The sequence below is a fragment of the Microcebus murinus genome, chromosome 25 (genome assembly GCF_040939455.1).
Source record: "Microcebus murinus isolate Inina chromosome 25, M.murinus_Inina_mat1.0, whole genome shotgun sequence".
Lineage (NCBI taxonomy): Eukaryota > Metazoa > Chordata > Mammalia > Primates > Cheirogaleidae > Microcebus > Microcebus murinus.
The window spans coordinates 8,133,712-8,157,424 of NC_134128.1; the positions used below are offsets into that span (position 1 = coordinate 8,133,712).

General features: G+C 40.4%; 1 protein-coding gene and 1 long non-coding RNA gene across 2 annotated transcripts in view; both read left to right on the forward strand.

Annotated features, from left to right (window-relative positions):
- Positions 1–16,736, forward strand: part of LOC142864365 (uncharacterized) — a 35,821-nt gene extending 19,085 nt beyond the window's left edge. The window contains exon 2 of the long non-coding RNA XR_012914918.1: positions 2,799–16,736. This is a non-coding gene — a long non-coding RNA (uncharacterized LOC142864365). The remainder of the gene's footprint in view (positions 1–2,798) is intronic.
- Positions 1–23,713, forward strand: part of PIP4K2A (phosphatidylinositol-5-phosphate 4-kinase type 2 alpha) — a 168,208-nt gene that overhangs the window by 19,635 nt on the left and 124,860 nt on the right. The window lies entirely within an intron of this gene.

Here is a 23,713-nt window from a genome sequence, read left to right on the forward strand (position 1 = left end):
ACATCAGGTCTGAATTTCTCAGCAGCCGTGACAAAGCTGCGATCTAATTTATCTTTGTCTGAAGGGAAGATAAATACTGGTTTATTTTCACTCCCTGGTTCGGAGGGAAATTTGTTATGAAAGGGATTAAACCACAAAGTGAATGGCCCCAACAGATTAAAACAGGGCTAAAATTCTTAGATATGCAGAACTCTTTATCATTGAGTTCTGTGAACACTTGACACACGCTGGGTATCAGAGTGACATAACCTGGGGGTACAGCCTTCTCCCAGTCTGACTGTATGCAGAGCTCCCGCTTGAATAAATGATGCCTTCGAGAATTGTTTTCCAGTCTGGCGTGGTCACGATTGCTTGCCAGAAGGACCTATTTTCTTCATTGTTGACTGAAAGAAGATTCCTACAGTGTAGGCACCTTGGTATGTAGGTCGTGAAGACCTCATCTTATTTCGAATGAGAACCTCATTCGTGGGCTCATGTGAAGTTCTGTTCCATCTCTGTCCAGGGGAAGGCCACATGTGGGACCTAATTTCTGAGAAAGCAATCATCAGTGGTATTCGGCTGAAGTCCCCAGATTCTAAGACACTTCTAAGACAGTGTCTAGGAAAAGAGATACCAAGGGCCTACCCTACAATGGAGGGCTGTATGCAGCTTCTATAATATGTTTATTTAGAAGCATATCCTACCCCACCCCATTCCTCAAATAATCTAATGTGGATTTTAGACTATTTCCTGTTGTCTCGGACACTAACAAGTTTCTGATATTTGGTCCACACTGCCAATGACAAGGAATTTAAAGTCTCAGCTATAGTTCTAAGCTGCTTTCAGCAGCTCTTCCTGTCCCGTAATTATTAGAAATATGTTCTTTAAAAAGTTTATTTTTGAGAGGTTAGAGTTCTTGGAAATGTTTCTGAGAGTGGTTTACTAAAGCCCTCGTGGGCCAACCTTCGTGCTGAGATCAGGATTTCCCTTTCAATCAGGAGCTTGGGACCGAAAATGTGGAAAATGCCATCATGGAGGGTTTGTGGAATCAGGCAGGGGGTACAGAAGGAATAAACAAATTTTCAAGTGTTAGTTCTATTTTACCCAAAGGATGGTATAAAGACTTGGGTTTTATGATGAAAAAGTAAGTAAGATTTGAGAAAATTCAGGAGCTAAAAACTATATAATAAGGACTTCTGGAGTAAAAGAACCCACAAAACCCAACTCTCCCCTTGTATGAAGATGCTTATATAGTAAAAGGCAGTGTACTGGGCTGGAAGTCAGTAATCCTGAGAGGAGGAGGAGGAGCGAGAGAGTAAGGGCTCCACCATGTATAGATCTAAAGAGAAAGGGGGTGGTGTGTGTACAGCGCCCCAGGTTTTTGAATTTTGAGGTCCTGGCAGATAATGCAAGTAATGCAGGTAGTGCAAGATAATGCAAGTAATGCAGATAGTGCAAGATAATGCAAGTGCTCAGGAGGTGGATGACAAGGACAAAGGAGGACATGAGTCTGAACTAGCCAGTGGAGAAGCTCTGGGCTCATCTTACTTAGTCACAGCCACCATCCTGAGTTGTATGAGAGCTAGGTGGGCTTCGGTCACCCTACACACAGTTGCTTTCGTTTGGTCCAGAGATGTGCCAGCATCGTTTGAACCTCTAGCATTTTTTAAGACTTTACCAAAACCACTCGATTTTTCTTACTTGTAAAATGGGGATACCACCCCTTCTTTCGCCTCCCACACGGTGCTATGTAGGGGACCAAACATGCTCAAAGATGAAGACTTTTCATCCCTTCTTCTAGCCTGGAGCAAGTACCAGGATGAGAATGATGGAAGTGTTTGCGCACGTGCCCCACGACCAATTTATACCCCAGTGCTCTTGTGTTTGTATTGAATCCCTTTGTTATTTTTTTTTTCTTGTTTAGAGGAAATAGGAATATTGATTTCTTAGTCAAGGCAGTTGCATAATTTAAAAAAGAAAGACTGGCATTTGGAGCCAAACTATTTCAAATTCTAGTCCTCCCGTTTGCCTTGGGCAAGCTATTTATCTTCTCAAGCTCAGTTTTCTCTTCTGTAAAATGGATAATTCTCGCCATGTTATGAAGAAGACAAGGGACATCATAGTGGCAGTATCCATCAGCGTGCACTTGGGGAATGAATGTTAGGGCTTTTTCCCCCTCTTTGGTATTTGTGATCCTAGAAGAAAAATACTCTTGAAAGAGGAGATGCTTTAGTTTTGTGTCTCTGTCTTCCATAAAGGGAGAGATGAAATCTTTCAGAGTTTTTTTTTTAAAATCTTCCAATTTACAGAAAACACATTAAAATGGTAAATCTTAAGAAATTAGGGGAGTTAATGATTTCCAAGTAGGGGAACCCTAATGATGTAAGTGTGACCGAATGCCGCATGGACTTACAGGAGGCAGTCTGGCATAGTGGCTGAATTCACAAAGAGAAGCTGATGGACTGGGCTCAAATCCTGGCCCCAGTGTGTTTAGCTGTGTGAACTCGGGCAAGTGAATTAACCTCTCTGTGCCTCAGTGCTCTCATTTATACAATGAGCATGATATTAATACCTAGCTCGTAGGATCGTTCCCTCAACTACTATCCTAAAATAGGATATTTTCGAGGTTTAAATGAGTTAATATACATTAAACCTCCAGAATAGTGCCAGGCACTGCTAGCTGCTGTTTATTATAGTTGTTATGCTGCTGTTGAAATGCTAATAAGGTCAAGATTAATGCAAGTTTAAAGAAATATTTAATTAGAATAAAATGTCTCCTTGGAATAAGCAGTTACAGGACTTGTTTCTTCTTTCTTCAGGGCTCAAGTGCTTGAAAAGAATAAACAAATCCTGTGCTCGTTTAGTGATGTATTTACAGCGACCCTGCTTTTGTGCTTTCAGTCTTTTTTGACATGGAAACGTTGCTGAAGACAGGCTCGAGCAGTCAGCGAAGATACTGCAGGGCGTTGTGGCAGCGACCAGCAGGGTACAGGGATCGTGTTTTGCTAGCTTGCTCTCGTCTGGTTCCACTTTGCCGTGGTGACACCTTTATTCGTTGTTGACATTTGCAAATTGAAGCTGTATATTCCTTTCCTGTCATGCACGTTGAAATCCGCGTACAGTCATCCCTCAGTGTCGTGGGAAGATTGGTTCCAGGACCCCCCAGTACCAGAATCCAAAGATGCCAAAGTCCCAACAGAAAATAGGCTAGTGTTTGCACATAACCTGTGCACATCTTTCTGTATACTTGAAATCATCTCTAGATTGCTTACAATACCCAGTGCAACGTAAACGCCGTGTAAATGGTTGTTACACTGTGTCGTTCAGGGAATAATGACCAGAGAAGTCTGTATGTGTTCAGTACAGATGCAACCATCGTGGGCCTACTTACATTTTCCATCTGCCGCTGGTTGCATCTGAGGCGGGACCCGTGGGCGTGGAGGACCTACTGTCCTCCATGGTGTTTCATCTAAGGGAGTAGTGACATTGCAGAGCAGTGCTCTTTTGTTTTTTTGCTTTTTAAAAATATATATATTTTTTTTTTGTAGATGCCTTTGTTACCTGAATGCTCAGTGTGTGTTACAAGCACATAAAAGGGGGATTTCTCCAGGGGGAGAAGAGGGAGTTGGGAGGGAGGAAGAGGATGAGGAGGAGGAGAGGAAGGGCAGGGAACACCAGGACCAGCTCAGCACCCCCGCCCCCTGCCAGCCCCAGGCCCCCCAAACACTCAAGGTTCCTCTGAGCACACTTTTATGAAACTTCTTTGAAGAACAAACCTGCCAAAGAAGAAGAAAAACATGGGTCAGTGTTTTTAAAGTTACAGGAAGACCAATGAATCTTTAAGTGTCTATCTCCTTTCATGAATCTAATTCTTGATGATAGTCAATTATTTTGAGATGTCCAATCAATTATAGCAAGCCCAGGTCTTTTGCTCTTGGCTCTGGGTATGCGTACATGTAAGGAACTTAATGGGAATAGGAATGCTCCTTTATCCTGTCTAATAATAAACAAACTATTCTATTGTACCAGATGCAAGATATTAACCCTCTGACTAGGGTCAGCCATGAACTGAAGACCTAATATTGTGGGGAATGTCATAAATTCTGTGAGTAAAACATTTCATGCTTTTGGAGACTGTGTAGTTTTCCCACTGTATACTGTTACTGCTACTGAAGAACCACAGAGGTGTAAATTTTATAAAATGATCCTTTACTTTGTGCTTGATATCTGAGACTCTGCACAGCTTTATTAGATAGGATCCTTCATTTTGAATCTGTACAGAATCCCCTGCTAATACTGTAAGTTAACTACGCAGTGTTCTCAGTTTCAAGTTTTCTATTCGTTACTTTCTTATTTAGAACTTTTTTTTTGTTTAAAAATGTTTCAAATTTTTTGTCACTTTTTTGTTTCAAATTATTTTCCCTTTACTCATTTTTAATAAAATATGAACTGTATTTATTTTCAGTTGAGATCTTCCAGTTCATACTGTAGATTCTCCTGGTGTCTTTGCGAGGATTTCCCCCATGGGATAGTTTCTCTTTATTTTTTTCCCCAGATTTTCTTTCATTTTTAAAATAAATTTTATTGTATATATTCAAGGTTTACAACATAATGCTATGGGATTCATACAGATAGTAAAATAGTTACTACTGTTAGGCAAATTAACATACCTATCATTACACATACAGTTGGCCCTCTGTATCCATAGATCAAAAATAAGTGAAAAAATAACAGTAAAAAATACAAATAAAAAATGCTATATGACAGCCATTTACATAGCATTTACCTCGTATTAGGTATTATAAGTAATCTAGAGATGATTTAAAGTATTTGGGAGGATGTGCTTAGGTTATGAGCAAATATTATATAATTTTATATCAGGGACTTAAGCATCTTGGATTTTGGTAACCTTAGGGGTTCTTGAAATCAATACACTGTGATTACTGAGGGATGACTATAGTTGGGGCCGGGGTGTGTGCATGCGTATGACAAGAGCAAGTAAAATCTATTCATTTACCAAAAATCCCAAATACCATACAATTGTATTACCTATAGTCCTCATGTTGTATGTTAGATCTTTAGATGAACATTGGGTCTGTTCATCCTACATATGTGCATCCTTTGACCTCCATCTCTGCATTTCTTCCTGCCTCCCCCTCAACCTTGGTGACCCTTGTTTTATTCTCTGTCTCTATATTTGAACTTTTAAAAAAAGATTCCACATGTGAGATCATGCAATATTTTTCTTTCTGTATCTGGCTTATCTCACTTGGCATAATATTCTTCAGGTCGGTCCATCAGGTTGGCAGGATCTTAAGAACAGTTTCTCTTTAAAGTAGTTGTTTCCTTCATTTTTTTTTTTGTTTGGATAATCTGACTTATTCTTACTTGAATTGTAAATTAGTACAATGTCACATAGAGTGGTACATCAGAAGCATATCACAATATCACATTTAATTTATAAGAACTTAATCTACTAAAACAAATACGATCTCGTCTGCCATTGTACGAGTGAGCGTGTGTGCTGGGTTAGGTAACTGGGGCTGCAGACAGAATGCTCTTCGGCTGTTGAATACCTGTCATCACATAAGGCTCAAAATGCAATTCTCGTGTTTCAAGACATGTAAAATCCAAATGGACTAATTTAGCTGTGCCAGCATGAGACATTTAAAAATATTGAAATGTTACCTCCTTTTCACCATACTCTACTCTATTCATAGACTCAAGCAGAAAATCGAGCTTGCTGTCCTCAATTATTGGTTGGTTCCTCAACCTGGACTAATTGGCAGGAAGAAAATGGTCTTTTTGATACCTACCGAGAGCACTTTTCAGAACTCCGAAAGTAATCAGGGGTTTAAAGTCCCCTTTTTCAAAATCATGTGTGGGGTTTAATTAAGGTATACTTCGTGGGAACTATTGGGGGGATTAGATTTCCTTTAGTAGATAAGAACAGCTATCTAGGAGTCCAAGTTATCCAAGGATGCAGTCACCTGCCTTTGGGAATAATGAGTTTCCCATTCCTGGAATTATCGAGAATGTGCCAGTCCAGCATGTTTCAAAGCTGTTTTCCACAGTGACAGACAAGATGGATAAACACAAGCCAAGCAGACTCCCGTGGGCCGAGCTGGGATCGTGCAGCATTCTTGATGCACCAGCTCTGACGTCATCCCTGTTTCCCTCCCTCATGAATGAGTATTGGAATGAGAAGGAAAGGGCTGCCGTGGCATTGGATCTGTTCACATTTGTATATGAAAAGCAAGTGATTAGAAAATATTATTGGCATCAAAATGACCAACAGCGCACTAGAGAATGGAGTATTGTGGTCACCAGTGTGTGTGGCTAGAGGTGACATCTGCTGACGTCACAGCCTGCCCTTGTTGAGGGCCACCTGCACCAGGTGTATAATTAGACTAGGTAGCTTTTACCTTTCTTAACCCTGAGACTTTTTTTTTTTTCTGAGACTTTGATTCTGTCATTTCGTAAGGAAAATTTTCTTTTTAATGACTCACCTTTTTTTTCCGAAATTTTTTTACCATTGATATTATGGTTCAGAGAAGTGGAGACTTCGATGCCACGTCCTAGCCCACAATGTCTATTTTGCAGTGAGTACTCGACTTGATGCTAAATATCAAAAACGTCGGTTAAAAAAAAAGAAAATCGGTTGAAGAATATACACCAGTACTTTGTTGAACTCCTCTTAAAAATTATCTGAACGTAATCTCTGACGCCGTGTAATTGTAAGTTATAATTTCCATCCCACAACTTTTAAATACTCTCCACTTCAAGCAGGACCATTTTCTGAAACAAAGTCCTCTTAGCAATGTAAACATTGGAATTCTTGAACATACAAATACTGCAGATCTGCCATAGTTGACATTAAATGACAGGGTTGTAACCAGTAATGAGGTTTCCTTCACTGCATCTGTCCCACAAGTGTAAAAATAATCCTTAGGAACCCACTCACCGTTTTACTAGGCTGGACACTTGCCGAACTGCCAACGACACAAAAGTTAAGCAGCTGTGTGCATGGGCCAGCTGCAGCCAAGATGGCCACAGGCACTGCTGTAGGGACACACCAAAGCACGACTTCAAATGACTTGGCAGGCCAGTGGAGTGCTGGGAACCTGCAGTAATAGGCTGGGCATTTCCCCAGAAGTTTTCAAAGAACTCAAGGGTACTTTACAGATGGTCACTTTACCATATGCCTGAGACATTGGCAAGATTTTTAGTGGGTGACTCTGCTTTAAAGAAGGACTCCTAGGAGACTGTGATATCTTACAGACCAGGGGTCCTTTTGATGACGGTGACCTTGGGCTGATTTTGGACATTGGGAGGAGCTCCAGGTTTTCTGATAGACATAAACAATATTTCACCAGTAGAATTTTTGTTGGTGGTAGGAAATATTCTTAAGAGGACAAGGCAAACCAGTAGGCATGATTTTTTTTTATTAATGTATATGTATAAGAGAATATAATGAAACAAGTACAGTTCAAAGCATAATGGTAAAACACATCAGATATTAGCTTTTGGCAGAGAGTAGATGAGCTTAAAAGTTTTTAAACCATTTTCCTTGGGAAAAGAAGAAGAGGAAGTGGCTGTGTAAGAGAAAAAACAGGGGATCCAGACCAAGAGTACTTATTGCTTAACTGTTAGCACCACAGATATTGATGCTAGTTTCTAATAATAGTAATAATAAAAGACCCAATCTGTAAATCCTTGAGATTGTCTAAATTTACATTTTGATATTATTTTGAAGTAGTAAAACAGCAAGCCAATGGGGAAAATAAACTAAAAGATGGTTTGCTTGCAGACCTGAAACTGTGAGAGGGAAAGTTAACATAGTTCAATTCTGTACAGAAAAATGTGAGGTAACACATTTAGGGAGAAAAAAAAACTACCTTGTATATCTGAAATATTGGGCTCCAGGTTTCTTATCAGTATTTCAGATAGGGATGGATGATTCAGAAAGTTTCTAATGGGTATTAGCTGATGTGCTGCTAGTGGTAGCCAAGGAAGTTCCAGGACATGTATAGAGAAAATATATCAAGATCTTATTCTTTGAATCGTGTGTGTGTGTGTGTGTGTGTGTGTGTGTTTCACTCACTGCTTGGCAGGAAAGCTGTAAGAGAGCTGGGAAAAGTTAAGAGAGGGCTGGCTAAAAGAGGTACCAAAACATGGGAAGAATTGCAGTCAGCAAGGATCCCTAGGTCTTGAAAGTCTAGGCTGTGATTAAAAACCCTAACAAAGCACAGGCCGCACAGACTTCTCTGTGCAACCCTGCAGAGCTGAACCAAACAGAGCGGTGGGTGCTGGAGGAGGAAAGTTCATGGAAAAAGAAAACAGCGTGCGCCCAGTGGTTGACAGAGCAGTTTCACCTCTGTGGTCTTGCCTGACCTTTACCCAACACTGGGGGGAAGGGAGGGGACGCGCCATTATTCACATTTGACAGACGAGAAAACAGGTCAGGGACAGTAAGTGACTTGGCTAAGCTGACGCCGCCGCCACTGGAGGCAGGATCAAACCTAGCTCTGACTCGGGTCCCCTGCACGTGTCCCACCTCCGTGTTTCGAAGACTTGGGGGCACTCGAGACACTGTCTCTGTGGTGTGCAGCCTCACGGAATGGAGTAAAATGTGAACTGTGAACACCGTTGAGGCCTTAAAGGACAGCGTTTTTATTTGTGCTGTATCGTAATGCAAAGCAAGCTCTGTGTGTGTGTGTCTGTCTGCCTGCCTGTCTGTCTGTCTGTCTGTCTGTCTGTGTCAGAGGTGGCCTCTGCTAGGCAAAAGCAGAGGGATCCAAAAGATGGGTCTTGAAAGGACGGCAGGCAGCGTGGTGGCGGATCGCACGCTGTCCGTTCCCTAGGTCGCTGGTAATGCCAGCATTTTCAGACGCACAGGATGCCTGTTTAAGGATGATCGGACCATCTGTGTCTCTTCAGACGCCTGGTGAGAACACCAAGTGTTCCAAACAAGGGTTAATGTCGTATGTTAGCCCTAACTAACCTCAGGTTGCAGTTCTCCCTCCCTGAACAGAGACGCTAGGAGCCAAATTCAGGTCTGGGGGAAATTCACAAATGAGGCAGGTTTCAGGGAAGAACAGGTTCTTCGCATGAGCGTCAGCTGTCCTGCCTCCCCTGGCACCAACAGTGTGGTTCATTCCTTGTGTTTTGCTGTTAGCTAGACTCTCGAGTGCCAAGTTGACAGCACTTTTTATTAGGCCCGTGGACAGTGTTGATATAGTCACCAATAATTCGTTCCACCAGCAAAATAAAGTATTAGGAATAAAATGATCAGAACATGGTAGTTTCCTAAAATTTTTAAGTTGCTGGCATCTTCTAGTAAACACAAGGTGTGCATATTTGAGATTTGAGGGCTATTATTGCCGCCTGGCAAAGGGATGGATTTACAATTATCAGCAACAAAACAGGTTAAAAAGAAATAATTTAGCTGAAGTACTGAGAAAAGTTTAACAGAAGCTGAAATTGGCTGTTAAGTAGAACAGTTTGAGGACAGTGAAGAATCCAGTAGCTGCGTGGTATGCTGTGTGTATATGAGCTAGTCAGTGGAGTATTCCTCTTTGGCATTTTTTTTTTTATATCTTTTGAATTAACTATAGCACAGCCATTGGCTAACTGTGGCTGGTGGGCCAGATCTGGTGCACAGCTTGTTTTTGTGTGCCTCATGCACTAAGGATAGTTTTTATAAACATCGATGAAAATGGTAAAAAAAAAAAAAATCAAAAGACTATTTCATAACACATGAAAATTCTATGAAATGTAAATTTCAGTGCCCATAAATAAGTTTTATTGGAACAGGGCCACACGCGTTGGTTTGCCTGTTTATAGCTGCTTTTGCACCACCACAGCAGGTTGCATAGCTGTGACAAGGATTGTGTGGCCGGCAAAGCCTAGAATATTTACTGTGTACCCCGTCACAGGCAAAGTGTGTCAGTCCCTGCTATGGTAAAATGTTACTAATATGTGAAATGAGGGTTTTCATCTCTTTTTATCTGTGATTTTTTTTAATAGTAAAGTTTTAGCAAACGGAATGTGATTTTTGTCAAATAAAAGGACTGACTTTTTTTGAGAGTGAATCTTTTATTTTATAAGCATAGTAGAAAATAGGGACCATTCAGCAGCCTTGTCATCAGACACAAAGCGTTTCCATATATCTGTCTGGGCAGCCAGCAGCTCCCTCTATTCGAAGTTGTTTTCTGCTGGGTGTGTGTCTCCAACTGTCTGCTAGGGGGTTCAACAATCCCCCCCATTCCCAGTTTCTCTCCTTGAGAGGCAGAACCTGTTTTTCCTCCCCTGAATTTGACCTGGCTTTGACCTTATCCTATCCTGATCCATAGGATATGGTAATGGTCTTTGACCTCCAGGTATAGCCTAATTTAGAGGCTTGCAGCTTCAGTCTTGCTTTGCTATCTCGAAAACAAACCAACCACCAAAAGAGAGTTAAACCCAAGAAGCCATGTGGTGGAGAAGGAAGACACCCCCCCCCACCGGTCAACAGCATCTCAAGACCTAGAGACATGACTGGGGCCATCTTGGATACCCCAACCCCCCTGAGCTGCTGAACCCTACTGGAGTTCCTGACCCGAGTAACAATGAGTCAATAAAGTTGTGGTTGTGTTAAGCCATGAAGTCTTGGGGTGCTTTGTTACGCTGAATTACCTAACTGAAAAAGTCTGCAGATGGTATGCTAGACTTTTTACTATGATAGATAAAAGAGAGAAAATATCCTCTAATATAGGATGTTAATAGAGAGCTGTAGTTAAATACTTACACAGTTATACACTTGGGTTCCTAGTGCATGGGATTCATCTGGAAAATGAAGTAGCTATTTTTGTGATTATAAAAATAATGTATGCTTATTGGGGAAGATCCAGAAAGGGTTAGAAAATTCTAAAGCACAATACTTAAATTATTCATAATTCTGCCATCTAGAGATAATCACTTCCAGCTACAGCTCTTTCTTTAAAAACATAGTCTTATAAAATTATGTATCTAGTTTTGTACTCTGCTTTATTCATCTAATATATCATCCCTGGTATATTTCAAAAACACAATTTTTAATGACCACAGCAGCCAGTTTAAGTGGATTACAAGAAACTCACATAATTCAAGAGTATTACATGGTCTTTATGGTCTACTCTCCAGATTTGCTAGTTAGAGTATTTTTTTAAAGCAATCCTTTTTTTAGACAGCTTTATTAAGATATAACTCACATACAATATCAAGTGTACAATTTACCATTTACAGTGTACAATTCAGTGTTTTTAAGTATAGTTACAAGGTTGTATAACCATTATCACAATCTAATTTTAGAACATTTTCATCCTCTGTAAAAGAAACCCAAATTTTATTTCTCCCCTAACCTCTACCTTCCGCTCTAGGCAACAACTGATCTACTTCCTGTCTCTGTAGATTTATATGTGGTCCTTTATAACAGACTTTGTTCACTTAGCATAATGTTTTCAAGGATCATCTATGTTGTATCATGTAACAGGACTTCATTCCTTTTTATGGTCAAATAATAATCCATTGTATGGATAGACCACATTTTATTTGTCCATTCATCCATTGATGGGCGTTTGTGTTGTTTCTACTTTTTGGCTCTTATGAATATGTTGCTATGAATGTTTGTGCACAAGCTTTTGTGTGGACATTTGTTTTCATTTTTCTTGGGCATATACCTAGTAGCAAAACTGTTGGGTCCTATGTTTAACTTTCTGAGGAATTACTAAACTTTTTCAAAACAACTGTAGTATTTTACATTCTTACCGGCAATGTACCAGGTTTCTAATTTCACTATATCCATGCCAACCAACCACTTAGCATTATCTTTTTGATTATAGCCATCCTAGTGGGTGTGAAAGTGTGGTGTCTCATTGTGGTTTTGATTCGCATTTTCCAAATGACTAATGATATTGAGCATCTTTTCATATGCCTATTGGCCATTTTTATATCTTCTGTGCAGAAATAGCTATTCAAATATTTTGCCCATTTTTTAAATTAGGTTATTTGTCTTATTATTGAGTTATAACAGTGTTTCATGTATTTTGGGTATAAATCCCTTATCAGATTTGCAGATATTTTCTCTCATTTTTTGTTGTTTTTCCCCCTTTCTTGATAGAATTGTTTGTAGTGTTAGAGTTTTAAATTTTGATGTAGTCCAGTTTATCTATTTTGTTGTTATTGCTTCTGCCTTCAGTGATATCTAAGAAACCATTGCCCACCCTAGGTCACAAAAATTTTTAGAGAATTTAAAAAATGTTATTTATTCTTAACTCTACACTTTTCAACTAACATTGCCATGTATTTTTCAAAATGCAGATCCTTTAGGACAATACATCTGGGACAGTTTTTTAAAAACAGCTTTGTGATATTCTATGGTATAAATATAGTTTAATGTATTTAACTCTTACCTATAGATGGGATTAGTCTATTTTCAGTTTTTTTTGGGGGGGGCAGTTTGCCACAAACAAGGCTGCAAAACTACATGTACATGTATTATTCTGCTTGGACTGTCTTGATTCCTGCAGGATACATTACTTATGGTGGAATGGGAAGCTTCCTTTAAAATCTAAATTGCTAAGATTTGTCTGATACTGGAATTTGAGCACTCAAGTCAGCCGGTTAGGAAAAAAGATGATGAATCTGCTGTAGAAGAGCCTTTCAACACAGCAAATTCATTTCATGAAGCTGAGCTGCCTATAATCTGTTGCTCTGTCAGTAGTTTATTTATTTTCTTCTTTAAAGTGGAAGACCAGATAGTTTTCCATAGAGCAACAAAGGAAAAAAAAATGCAGAAAAGTTTGGGAAATGGCCATTAAGAAAGTATGCCAGTGTTCATTCCCTGTCTTCCATTTGGATTTTTTTTTTTTTTCTATTTTTACCTCCAAGGTTCTGCTTGATCCATTTGGATTTTTTGTGTGTGTATTTTAATCATGCACTGCTGCAAAAAAATTTTAGAGACCACGTAAAGATACGTACATGCATGAAGCCACGTATGCTGATGTATTAACCTGGTTACATGGGGGAAAGTGGGACCCATGCTGGCTCTTTGCTATGTTCCCTGGTGTCGTCTTTTGTTGAAAAGGGGGCTTTCCACTGAAGCAACTGATTTTTTGGGAGGCATTTGGGACAAAATAAAGGCATTTAAAAAATAAAAGTTCAGCAATTAAAATTGAATATAATTTTTATATCATTTATTCTTCATGGGTTAAAAGGAGCAAAAAACTTACGGAGCTTTAACTGAATCTGCCCAGTAAGATCTGTGTTAACATAATTAATGGTCAGCTATTCATTTAGAAGAGCCAGAGTTAGCAGTTGAGTGTTTCAGTACTTTCAGATTCTTTTAAGAGCCCTTAGTGGCCTATCATATTGACTCTTCATTAAACCACACGGAGCCTCCCTTCAAAATTGTTGCTATTATGTGGACTCCGGCTAGAAGGCCACTTTAGTACTGTAGCAACTGATTGAGATGCTAAGTTACATTTTAGCTTCATTTAAAAAACGTTTTCTAATGGTTTGAAGGCTCCATTGTAGCTATGCAAATAATTTGTAGGAAACTGACAACCAGAAGTGGTTTTGAGGGTACTTTTTTTTTTTTTTGACCTTTTTGTTAATGGAAACTTTAGTCTCTCTACTTTTGAAATTAATTTTAGAGTATGGACCCCCTGTGACCTGCTACTCTAACATGTATCCTTGCAAAGCTCATATTTTGTTGCATCATTCTGCAGGATCCCTTATGGCAGCCACTAGCCACGTGTGGCTCTGAACTCCAACATCGTGGCTATTCTCAATGGAAATATGCCTCTGTGTAAAATCCGACCTCTCCCTCCTGGGGGCTCCTTGGAGAATTCTTCCCTGACCCTCATATCTAAACAGCCCTATCTCGTGTCAACCCCTTCTTTGTTTCCTTTATAACACTTTTATAACTCGTAACTATTTAACTAGCTGACATGCCTATTAAGTTTCGGTCTGATTCCCTATAATAATGTCATCCCCACGAGGGGTGGGGCCTGGCGCCCAGTGACCACCCAGGGAAGAGGGACACACCCCAACAGGAATTCTCCACCCAGGCCAACCCAAGCCCTCCTCTTCCGCAGAACATACTATTGTCATCTTCTTTGCTATCTTGTTGTGAGACTCCAGATGATATTTTTTAAAACATGAATATCATGCTCGAACTATATCAGAAAAGAAGAATATAAGGGAAGTAATTTGGAATAAAATCATGTGCTTTTTTTCTTCTTCTGTTTTTAGTATTGACAGTATAGATTGTATCAGACTAACCCACCAGCAGATAATCGTTCTAAACTCTGGCTGATGTTTTTTAAAACACACACGTGTGCACGCACACACACACACACACACACCCATGGGAAAGATGGTCCTAAACTGCCCAGTTCTTTGGTCACTTCAGGTCTCTGCTAACCAGTTACTGGAGAGGCCTTTTCTGACTCGGCTTCTTAGACAAAACAACACCCCCCTACCACCCAACACTTTCCATCCCTCGTAATTAAGCCTTTCCCCCCATAGCACTCAGTATCAACAGACATTCTCTGTTTTTTGATCTGTTTCCTCCTCCACTAAGAATCTCCAATGAGGGCAAGGAGGGTTTTCTCTTTGTTCACCACCGTATACTTAGCACCTAGGCTCCAGCAGGTGTTCAGTTGAACCAATGAGTCTTTTAATTCTTGCTCTCTGATTCTTCAGCAAGAAGAGCCTGTGAATAGCTGGATTGTGGGCAACTGTCCCAAAAAATATCTCGCCCATCTGCTCGTCACTGAGCCAGACGTTCCCTCTGGTTAGTCTCTTACCCTTGTTCCTCTCGGCTGGGTTGGTGCTTAAAGCGAGGTGCCGTAGTAGAGCAAGAGACGCCCAGCCTGGAACTTTGTCCTGCCATGCTCAGGTTTTTAGAATCCTCCTCTTGATCTTGCCTTACATACGTTAAATGGTGTCTTGTTCAAGTAGCAAGACAGAAAGCTGGAAGCTGATGGGTTTGAAGGTTGATGACAGATTCCGATGAGGACTGAGTGTGGGCCTCAAAGTCTTAGAGGAGGTGGAAACAGACCAGGGCCGCATGGCCTGTCGGGAGCGAAGCATCATCACTATAAAGTTCTATTGGCACTGGTTCCAGCGTGCTTGTTGGAAGGGAACACACTTTGATTGAAGGGAACATACTTTGATTGAGATGCAGTCTTAACTGTATTTGCTATTCAGTGCAGCATGGTAGTGTCTTATCAAGTGTGAGATGAAACCACCTATTATCAGGACCATAATTTTTGAGTCTCTACTGTCTGTGGAATAATATATTAGAGAAATGCTCTATACTGAACCTCAAGAAGGGTTGGAAAGAGGAGAGCTATGGAGAGGAAAAGGCGCTGACTGCACACCAAATCACAGGGCACAGAGACAAAGAAGTGCCAGGAAGTGGCAATGGTTCATCCATTTCCCCTGTTAATGGTGGTTGGGAAATACTAGCCATAGCCCCCCAAAATTTAAGTAATAGGTAATGTATAATAAATTATGTTATTTTACCAAAACTTAAATCAGTTTCCTTCTTTCGAGTTAGGAAATGTCAAAGGAATGTTGTATTGGTCAAGGATGACAACCAAAGATTAGTGAGGCGTGCACGTTTCCTGGCCTTGCTCTCTGAGCATTATGTAGAGTGGACTCAGCCCATTGGCGGCACGGAGTTCTTGCATCTTGAGAATTGTGCTGATCGTTTCAGGGAACCATCCTTCTTGTTCAGGAGAGTCTTTCGTTACTTACAAAAGCTTGTTTATTGACATTTCTTCTCAACATGCTCTGGGAGGTAAAAGGTGCCAGGGCAATACTCCATGTAATGACACCTACGATATAAGCATTTCATTTATGGCCACTGCCTCCACTTTTATACTAATACAGATGTTTCCACTTCTCAGGGTCCCAGCCAGCACTGTGTGAATGGTAAATTATAAGAATGAAGGCCCAGAAAGATGTCACATATCAGTGATGACCATTCTGAGCCATGTGCTCTTAAGGCGATTAAACAAGTTCTCTTCGATTAATGGTTACATTGGCTACTGTTTAGCCGCCCATGAAAAATATAGTGGGAAATTTCTTAATGAAACAACATTGGTTCAGATACATTTTTAATGCTATCTACAAAATTCCATTTTCAGAAAATATTTCCATCTCTCGTCAGCTGAGGCCTAGAGTCAAGAACTATTCCTAGCGCAGTGACTGGCATAAAGAAGATGCACCATAAATATTTGCTAAATGTGTAACTGGATGAATAAAGGAATGAACTTTGAGTAGCAAAAACAGCCGGTCTTTTTTTTTTTTTCTCCCAGGTCTCTTCCTTGTCTCTCTTATATCACCCTAGCATACTTCTTAGGGGTCCATGTGTCTGATAAGTATGGAAACAGGGCTTTTGAAGGGAGGATTTACTAAAAGACAGTGATATAAGACAAAAGGGGTTATTAGAGAAGAATAGTGTTGACACAGATGCACAGGCTAGTTAATGCTCCGTGAATACCCACCTTGCACATCTACTACTAGACGGCAGCTACTAGTTGCTTTGAGTCTAGGATGATAAGGCACGTGGAAGTCTCTGTCCTTGTGGCCACTTGTTTGCTTGTTAGCCTGCACGAAATAGATATGCCACCAAATTAGAAACAGGAAAAAGCAGCAGAAAAAAAAGCCAAGGTTGTGCGTGTAACCAAGAGGGTGGGGTGAAAAAGCCAGTCTTACTCAGCAGATTTCCGAAGAAAGTAAGTTGGTCCTTCAGTTGGTGAAACGGCTTTTCATTTGGCTGTGATATTCCTGCCGGGATGGCTCCGTGAATTCAATAAAACAAAGCTAAAGAGAAAACGATTCTGTTTGAGGGAATATATAATTAACCCATAGAAATTAGTGCCATCCAGTATATTACCGAGGAAAAAGGATTAAATACTGGTACGAATAAAAATAGTATCTGTTATTGTTCTGCTTGTGCTCAAATTATAGGGACTGTCAGTCATCCTGCTTAAGGGTCTGGTTTATTGTTGGCTGGGTTGGGAGTGTGCTTTCTCTCTCTCCATTACATAATAGTCCACAATTATATGAATAGTGGATTTTTTTTTTTTACCTCTCTTCTCAGAAGGGTCTAGTGCAGGGGTCCTCAAACTATTTAAACAGGGGGCCAGTTCACTGTCCCTCAGACCGTTGGAGAGTGCGCACTGTGGGCCCGGGATGAGTTGGCTGCTAAGCAGGACAGGCAGCGGTGGCAAAAACGCCCAGCAGGCCAGATAAATGTGGTGGCATGTGGCCCTCGGGCTGTAGTTTGAGGGCGCCTGGTCTAGTGTGAAGTGCTACAGGAGCAGAACAGGAAGTTAGGGTTGTTTTGGAATTGCATGTGGTATATGTTTCCATTGTGTTAGAATAATTTTTACAACTTTTATAATTTCTTTCTGGCTATTCCATGCTGCTTTAATAAATCCTGGGTGTGAAGCAAGACCCCAGGGCCAGAGGTAGGGCAGCTGGTGCTAGTCCTGGCTCTACAATTGACTGTTCTGGTCATTTTAATTGATTGATTCATAAACATTTATTGCATTTTCCTGCATTGAGTTCTAGACATACAGAAATGAATAAAACCTGATTCCTGCTCATAAGGACTCAGATTATTTGGAGGCTCATAGAGATAAGCATATTATATTGCAGTGTAGGCAAAGGTATGTGACGACTGTTTTGGTGACACAGGGAAAGAACCCAAACCATCCTTGGCGACGAGCAATGGGAGAGACTTCCTGGAGGAGGTGACGGCTGAGCTAGGTGGAGGTAGTCACTGCGGGTGATCAGGGCTCTGTAGGGTATTCAGGGAGAGGCAGCCACACATGGCAAGTCGAGCTGTACCCAGGTGTGTTGTGAGGAGTCACCGGTCCCTGGACAGGGAGGTAGGACATGAGGCTGCAGGATTGAGATCTCTGCATCTCAGTTTCCCTTCCTGGAATCGAGGCTGTGTTACTACTAGAAGGCTTCGCTCATTTTCTCGAAAGCCTTCACATTGCTGCTTTTTGGTGAGAAACATATTAACCTGCCAGGCTACGTTTTTTGGATGTTCAGGGCTGGGTATTTACTGTCGTTTGAGTTTGGCAACGTTTTGAACAAGGGCATCCCAACTCAAGGTTGGTATGACTCATGTTTGAGTTAGCAGACTCTCATCTTTCCCTTTTTGTATCTGATGGTCTTTATCTCCCTGTCTGTCTTGTTGTCTAGGCGGCCGTGTCTGTCTGCCCCTTCTTAATCTGCCCTTCTGGAATTTATCTTTCCCTCTGTCTCCTCCGGACTGCAATGTTCATTTCTGTTTTCTCCAGCCCCTCCCCAATTCCCACGCCCCTTATGTATAGTAGGTGACCCGCAGATTTGTCCCTGTACATCTTGGGTGCCCCTGGGGCAGTCATGCTCTATTTTCAAAACTTGGCATTAGTAAGAAATATGCAATATGTAAGAAATGGAAGTGAGCACGTTCTTCAGGTTAAATCACCATGGACAAGGAATCTCTATCCATTTTTCGTAATTCTTTAGAAGTAGATGTGAAGGTGAGACTGGTTCACTGTTCTAGGATGGTGTGTTGGATTCGAACGAGTTTTAGTCTCGCCCCTCCCTAAGAGCCGTCGGGGCGGCCACAGAGAGCTTTGTTTCCAGGGCCCTGGTGCCTATATATTATTCATGATGCAATGGTGTTAAATGTGTTAGGTGGCTGAGCTCCTCTTTTTCTTTCAACAATAACTGCATGTCGTTGATTGGCCTTATCTTTAACAGAATAAGGATTACAAACAGTCTTTTTGAAGGAAGAACCATTGCTGAAGGTTGGGATATACCTTGCATGGTTTTTGTTGTTAGGGAGTCTATGTAAAATATAGCTGCATATTTTTATAATGGTTTTGACTTACATTGAAACATTGATCGCCAAAAGAAATTATTTCACATCAACAATTGTTATAGCATTATTTTGATAATTTATTCCTCCCAGTGGGTGCTAATCCAAACTTTTTTTTTTTAATGTTTCTTAATGACAGTGGGCCTGCGTACTTCATGAAAGAACAACAACTTCTTTTCATTTAGCTAGAAAAACATTCTTGGAGGAGAGTCCTGGATGACCAATTTGTGTGTGTGTGTGTGTGTGTGTGTGTGTGTGTGTGTGTGTGTGTGTGTGTAGATTCTAACTAAATCTAGAAATTCAGGCAATTAAACATGAGAACTGTCTCTTCTCAGTAACTTATTTTTCAAGTCTTAACATAAGTGACATTTCCTCAAAAGTGCCCCTTAGAACCTGGTTGTACCCCTTTAGCACCCAGGCATCCTGTGTTCTCTGATCATGCCTGTAAATCACCCGCACAGCATCAAAGCTCCATGTGGCTGGTGGGACCGGGCAGTTTGTTTATTGCTGTATGTCCAGCAGTGCTGGGCACTGGGGGTGCCACCTTCCAGCCGCACGCCCTAATCGTGTGGTCGTGAGGATTCAGGGAGGGGGGTTATGCAAAGCCCTTGGAGTAGTGACTGACCAGAGAAAGCAATCAGTAAATACCAGCTCTTATTAAAAATTAATCAGGTGTACTCTATCCATCCAGAAGAGACCAGTAGTTAAGGATCACTAGGTCTTTCTTCTCTCTTTCTCTGTATTCTTTCTATAATGGTGTCTTGCAAGAGGCATTCAATTGTTTGTTGAATTAACTATTTTTATAATATTTTAGACAAATAATTTTATTTCAAAGATATGTGTGTAGATATTAAAATACATGTGTAAACATATGTTTTCCCCCGCTCTTTGCTAACAAATGACTGCAAACACTAATATTTATCGCAGTGTCCCTGGGGAACTCAGTGAGGGAAAGGCATTCGCATAACCTTAGATACTGGATTCTGAGTCTGGTGATGCCAGTAGGATGACTTCTCTGCTCCTTCTGACTCTGAGCCAATTCATTCCAGGAACTTTGTGCTCATTGCAGCTATAACTGTAATTGCAAGCAAATGATAGTTTCTAGTGTCACAGCTATATCGCCATTTTTTTAAAAAAAATTAAAGGCCAGAATGATGTTACTGTCTTGAGCAAGAATTTTTAGTGGAAAGAGATAAACAAGCATTTTAAGATTAAATGGAAAGTATAAATTGGTTGTAATATGTTAACAATATTTTTTTAAGATTTCTATGGTATGCAGTGAACTGGTTTTAGATACCGTGGAGAAATATGAAAGTGAATTCTTAATAAATTAGTTGTAAAATTATATAAACATTGTGTTTTCATTATGGAAAATGCAAAAAATGTGGATGAGAAAAAATTTAAAAATCGCAACTATTATTAATTGCACTACTTAGCCTGTAGAATAGATCTTGGCACACAGTATATATGCAATAAATAATTGCTAAATGAGAAGATGAATAGATGAACCCATGCACTTTGCAGTGAACACCCTCAGAAGTGAGGGCACAGCTGGTTACAGCTGGGAGAAATTCATCAGCCAGGTAGACCTTGAAGAGTGTGTGTGCAATCGTACCTTTTAGTTGTTGACATGAGTTGTAAATTCTGTGTGTTATGATTACTCTATTAAAAGATTGCATTTAATGGGGGCAATAAGAAACACTATAGGTCAGGTGTCCTCAAACTATGGCCCTCGGGCCACATGCGGGCCTGCCTAGCACATTTATCCGGCCCTCCAGGTGTTTTTGCCACCACCGCTGCCTGTCCTGCTTAGCAGCCGACTCGTCCCGGGCCCACAGTGCGCACTCTCCAACGGTCTGAGGGACAGTGAACTGCCTCCCTGTTTAAAAAGTTTGAGGACCACTGCTATAGGTCTTTGTAAGGTGGGACAGTTATTTATGGCTAGATACATGCAGAGGCCCCATGACATAGAAATGAGGTGTCCTGCTTCTAGCGGCTGGCACAGCCTCCCTTTTGGTGGTCTGCATGTCAACTAACAGATCATATTCATTCATTTTCACTGTGCTTCTGCAAATAAACAAATGCACAGATTAGTATTCTGAAATCCATTAATATGCTTTGCTAGTAAAGATTATTTGGTAAAATTTTAAAAAGTGGTGAGTATGCTGAGTCTTCCAAGGGTCCACTGCTCCAGTGCCTACACCTGGAACCTGGCAGGTTGAAAACCGTCTGTATCTTGGTGTTTTCCATTGTGTACTGCCTCTCCACACCAGCTATAAATCCGTGTCCCCAACTTCAGCTTCTTTGTGCCACAGGGGTGGCTCTGTTCTCCCAGTGGAGGGGAGCTAAAAGGGGAAGAATGCTCCTTTTCTCTCTCCCTTTCATAGCTTAGTTTTTACGTCAGAGACAGGGTGGTTGTTTTTGTTTTTATCTTTCACTTACACATACAGTCATGTATTGCTTAATGACAGGGCTACTTCCTGAGAAATGTGTCACTAGGCGATTTCGTTGTATGCAAATACCATAGAGTATGCTTACACAAACCTGGATGGTGTTGCCTACCACACCTAGAATCTTATGGGACCACCATCATATTTGTGATCTGTCCTTGACCGAGATGTTGTTATATGGCACATGGCCGTACACACCTACCCTTCCTTCCTTTTGATCTTCAACCTCTTCTATTTTCATTTTTATTTATTCTCTTTGTGTACTGGAAAATCTCCCTGATTATTGTGGAAAAGCATGGATAGTGCTGTGCCACTTACCTATCAAAGGACTTCAGAGCCATATGTTTTGAAGTAAAAGTGGTGTTAGTCTCCAAGAGCTCTTGAAAACTCCAAAGACATATTCAAAGGATCTTTCTCTCTAGCTAAAAAACATGCTTTTCCTCAACAAATTTAAGCTAATAATTCTCCGTATAATAATGGTATTTTATTATCAGCTAGAAACAGAAAAATTAAAACCAGGAGTGTTTTTTAAAAAATGAAACATATTAAAACAGATAATTGACCTAGCACTCTGGGAGGCAGATGTGGGCGGATTGCTCGAGGTCAGGAGTTCGAAGCCAGCCTGAACAAGAGCGAGATGCCTGTCTCTACTATAAATAGAAAGAAATTAATTGGCCAACTAATATATATAGAAAAAATTAGCCGGGCATGGTGGTGCATGCCTGTAGTCCCAGTTATTCGGGAGGCTGAGGCAGCAGGATTGCTTGAGCCAGGAGTTTGAGGTTGCTGTGAGCTAGGCTGAGGCCACGGCACTCACTCTAGCCTGGGCAACAAAGCGGGACTCTGTCTCAAAACAACAACAACAAAAACCAGATAATTGAGTTAACAGAAGCAAGATATGAAGAAACATCCCCAACGTTTGCTATTAAATTATCTCATTTGGCTTTTTTTTTTCTTTACAAAATAGCCCAACCCATGTTTTGCATCAAGTACTAGGCTTCAAGAGAAGTAAATGTTTTCTTATGTAATTTCCTTCAGTGTTTTGTGTAATGTCTGATGTTGCTGATAGAATGTATATTGCAAAGGAAATTATTTTCTAGTATTTTCTGCATTGATACACATGCATAGTATTTCATGTATATTGTGGGTCACATAACATTTTGTGGACGAGTTTAGAAAACCAGCTTCCCTATTTATAACATTGAATTTTCAGGAAAATACATTCTGAGTTTGAAATAATGAGCTTAGAAATTCGCTTTTCTCCTTCCTTTCTCCCCCCCCCCCTTAGGCAACAGAATTTTTTTATGGTTCTGGAGGCTCAAAGTGTGAGAGATCAGGGTAGCAGCGTGGTTGAGTTCTGGTGAGGGCTCTCTTCCTGGCTTACAAACGGCAGCCTCCTCACTGTGTTCTCCCATGGGGTGGGGGCGATGGGACAGGGAGGAAGGGAGGGCTAGCTTGCACAGAAATTCACTTTTAAAACAGAGCCCAGTTGTAAGTTGGGAGCTGCCTACCTTGTTAGCCAATGAAGGGCTTTCACTTTGTACCATATTTAAATATGATCAGAGGCATCTAGTTCATCTAGCATACCATAAAAGGAAAGCTTTTTGCTAATTAGCCAGGAAAAGTCTTCCTTTTGCTTTGAAATCAACCCATTGTCTTTTTAGTTGATGTAGTCTGTGATGAAAGGCCTACTACGAAACATTAAGAGAATCTTTTCAAATTTTAATGCCAAGAATTTTAAAGACCAATGAAAGAAAACATTACTTAGAAGTCCACTGGAAACTTCAGAATTTTCCATGTCTAAGAGTCGTATCAATTATGAAAGTATGATCGACTTCTAAAAATTTTTGGAGATGTTTTAAAACTGCTGTTCCAACTTTTTTTCAAATGCTCTTTTTACAAGGTATGAGTCTCTAGAGAAAACTGTCTCAAAGACACATATTTTCTTGTTAAGAAATGGAGGCAAAGGATTTATTTTCTAAGAGAATTTCAATTTTATAACCTTCCATACTAATGTTTTGGTGTGAAAGTGTATCTCATGGCATGTGACAGGAGACACATCTCATTTGTTAGGTGTTACTTTTATTTTAATGACTATTGATTTTATAAGTGATTCTCAGTTTGTTGAAAAATGAGTAAAACCACATAGATATGAGTTTCCCACTTTAATCTTTCGAATGAAAACAACACATTTAGAGCCAAGGGACTTCAAGTGGAATCTTAAGGTGTTTGCTACTGTAATTATAATTTGATACTCTATGAAATAACTGTGTAATATTTGGAGACTAGTGTGTTGTGTTTGAATACACAGGTCAAAAACTTGCTAGTTGCTTGCTTTTTCCCATATGAGAAATTTAATTAATGTAAG